Below are 3757 nucleotides of genomic sequence, written 5' to 3'. Positions count from 1 at the left end.
CACTCTGGCGTCCAACGTTATTTCGCATTTCAGCCCGCCCGATTCTCCTTCCACTCCCTCGCGTAACACCGGCAGAAGAGCGCAGCGCGGAACGCCAGAGCGAACTGGATAGGGTTGTTTCGATACTAGTAAACACAAGCAAAGTATCGGTACTGCTGATTCGGGACCGAGTACTTATTTGTCGCGCGATACTTACGAGGCATCGAAAGAAGAGTATTCGAATCGAATCGAATGCGTAACAAGTAATTCTTTTAAGGGGTCAGTCCACTGTGACGGTTTGAAAAATTAAGCTGGTTTTATAGATTTTTTTTCTCCGCAGATACAACATATAATGCAATAAATCTTTTTGGTATTTATTAAGCTACTCTTATATTATCCAAAAAAAAATTAAAAGAATTTTTTCTAGTTTGTTTTAAAACATTAAACGCGATTATCTCAAAACAATATTTTTCAACTGGTGCAGTTCACCGCGTTTCGACACTTAAACTTCAAACCTCCGTTATTTTGTTAATTCTTTATCAGTAAAAATAATCCTGGTTCCGGCGATAACCACACTCGTAACGATTAAAACACCCTTTGAATTTTTTATTCCAAATGCGTCGTTCTCCCGGAATCACCCGCACCACCACTACATCGCTTTCTCAAGGCGCTCACATCAGTGCGATATATATTTAAAAAAAACTGTTAAAAATTTAAAACAGATTTTTTTATACTGTCAATAAGTGTATTAATAAGTAGACGAAACATTCTTTAAGTTGGACTAAATGACAATTTTTCACGACTCCACAGTGGGCTGACCCCTTACTACTTTTTTCATTACCAATCACGTCAAAATAATAAGAGCCCAGGGAGGAAAATTGTCCTCTTTTACTTACAATTTTTTTCTAAAACTACTTGCAGTACTTTTTTAGACGAAGAATAATAATCTTTCGATGGCAATATTTAAACGTAGCGTCGATACTTTTTCACCGATATCCGAGTAGTACCCATACTTGTTTCTCGATCCAACTAACGAGCACAAGTATCGCTACCGTGGTGGCATCGAAAGAACCCCAGGACCGGGTTCCAACCAGTCGCAAAGGAGGCACCGAAATTATTAACCCAGACCTCCCATTTCAATCCTACGTGTTACGGCGCGCACGGGATATCATTCGGCTGTTCCAGAAACGGAATCGCGGCGGTGGAATTAACACGCGAAGCCGGCAGCGGACAGGGTAGCAAGAAGCTCGAAATTACCGGGTCCGAATGGTTGGGAGAGTTATGGCAGCCGGCGAAATTACGGATTCGAAAGAAAGCAGTGAGAATCGCGTGCCGCCGCACATGTGGCAGACGTTCCCGTGGCATTGTTGCACCGCTAGAAAATCGCTGGTTAGACCCCGGCTCGGTCTATGTTCCCGTGCACCTACGCGACGAGGAACAACGCTGTTACGTTCCGCTGTGTGCGCGTGCATTGGGTAGCAGCGAGCTTGCGCGGCGCATTGCACGGCTGCAGTCGAGTCATTATGCAGGTACTGGCTGTCACTTCTGCTAACCGTAACCGCAGGCCGACGTTGACTATCGTTCAGCTCATCCGACCCTCCACGGTTTCGTCGCCCGATACAGTGGCGGACCACTGAATATGTTACATCTCTCGTTTAAACTTCATTCCCAATGCACCCCCGCCGATGCCCCATCCGCGCTGCAACACTGATTTTCAACCTACCATCAGTTGCCTACAGTCTAGACGCTGCCAATCCACTCTTCGTTTCTCAACCGAGACTCGCAGTGCTGACTTTTCTAACCAGGGGTTTAAAACAGTTACGATATCGGTTTCGGTTCTTGAAACAGTTAGGAAGAATCGATATTCTGTGTAAGTGTTACTATAAGGAACCGAAATTTCTTACTACGTCGATTTCGGTTACGGTTCTAGAACTGATATTACCGTTTTAGAACCGAAAAAATAACGGTTCTAGAACCGATATAAAGTCGGTTCTGTAGAACCATAACCGAAATCGATTTACATGGGAAGATCCCGAGCCGAAAATTCAAAAAATTCTGAAACTTTGTGAATATGTAGGGAATGTCCTCCTGATTACAACGCAATTTTTGTTTGCCGCCCAAATTTACTCGAAGGGGGTGAAATTAACCCCTGAAAATTTGGCTATTTTCCGGTTTTGTGTTATAACTCGCACACTGTAAGAGATAGAAAAAAAGTTTCAAGACAAAAGTTACTTCGTTTAATTAGATCTATTATTTCGTAAAAAAAATATTTTACAGTTCACGAGTTATAACACAAAATCGGAAAATAACTGGATTTTCAGGGGTCAATTACACCCCCTTAAAGCTAATTTGGGCAGCAAACAAAAATTGGGTTGTAAGCAGGAGGAAATTCCCAACATATTCACAAAGTTTCAGAATTTTTCGAATTTCCGGGTTCGGGATCTTCCCTTGTTAGTCAGAAATTTCGGTTCCTTATAAAAGTTATTCAGAATATCGGTTCTTCATAACTGTTTTAGTCAGAACCGATATATAACTGATTGAAACAGTTATTTTCGGAACCGTTTCAATCCCTGTTTCTAGCATTCGCCTGCAGCCATCCAACGTCACGAGTTTGCGCAATTTTTTTATTACGCAGAGCGCTTTGAGTTATTCTGGGGGTGGTCGATCCCAGTGGCGCACCCAGAGGGGGGCTTGCGGGAAGAAAAGAGAATTGGATTTTATTTTTTAAATCAATTTTTATAATCCCTTAATGAGTTTTATTGTGAAGTTGCTTTAAAAATATTTACACCCGTCCAACTCGGCCGAAGTAATTCCAGAGCTTCGTGAGAAGAAAAGAACGCTGGATTTTATTCTTCAAATCAATTTTTATAATCCCCTAACGAATTTTATTGAATTTGCATTAAAAATATTTTTATCCGTTCAACTCGGCTCCAAAAATAAATCCTGACCGCGCCACTGGTCGATTCGATGCAGTCCACTTTCGAAGTTCGTACGCCAGGGAAGTACAGATGCGAGTATAGTGATTCAGCGCAATCGCCGTGGATTTATCGTGTTTTCGGGCGAAAGACATCCATATCGATGCAAATTGGAGGGGAAAGTAACCGTGCACAGCTACTTTGTCACTCGCGACTCGATCGTAGTTGGATCGCGATGCCTTCGCGTGATATCGATGTACGGGGATACCAGTGTTCAGTTGGCACGCGACTGCCCCACGTCCCAACGAGAGACATCGTTTTGGAAGCACGAAGCTCACTGAGATTCCGTCAAATCCTCCTCGAGAATCACTAATACGTCGCGTTCTAAGGACGAAAGGAACGACGAGTAAATGATAGAACAATCCTAGGGAAGGTTTCTTTCAGCCCACACCGTACTTCGTCTTCCTTTGAGAGACAGAGCGTTTCGACAACAACAAAGGACTGCCGACAAATTTATCCCCGATGCTAGACGAAATTTATTACTCTCGAATTTACGCTCGTCCCAGTTACATAATTTTTTGCTCGATAAGTCACTGGATCGGTCGTAATTCACCGCCCGCGAGGTCCCCGGTTTTCAACGACTTTTCCCCGGACAATTAGCCATTAATAAAAATCGATACGACTCGACGCGGGCTACGATACGTTCCCATATTCGCGATTGGGCTACAACTTTGTCCAGGAGCCATTCGAGCCCACGTCACGGCTATAAATATCGAGAACGGGCGCACACCGGCGCTCATATTAAATCACCGAATTCAGAGATCGAGTTGCACGGTCGTATCGCGTGACTGCTGCCTTCTGAC

Source organism: Andrena cerasifolii, chromosome 5, assembly GCF_050908995.1.
Source record: "Andrena cerasifolii isolate SP2316 chromosome 5, iyAndCera1_principal, whole genome shotgun sequence".
NCBI lineage: Eukaryota > Metazoa > Arthropoda > Insecta > Hymenoptera > Andrenidae > Andrena > Andrena cerasifolii.
The sequence above is the reverse complement of the archived record's forward strand: the minus strand, read 5'-3'. Positions refer to the sequence as shown.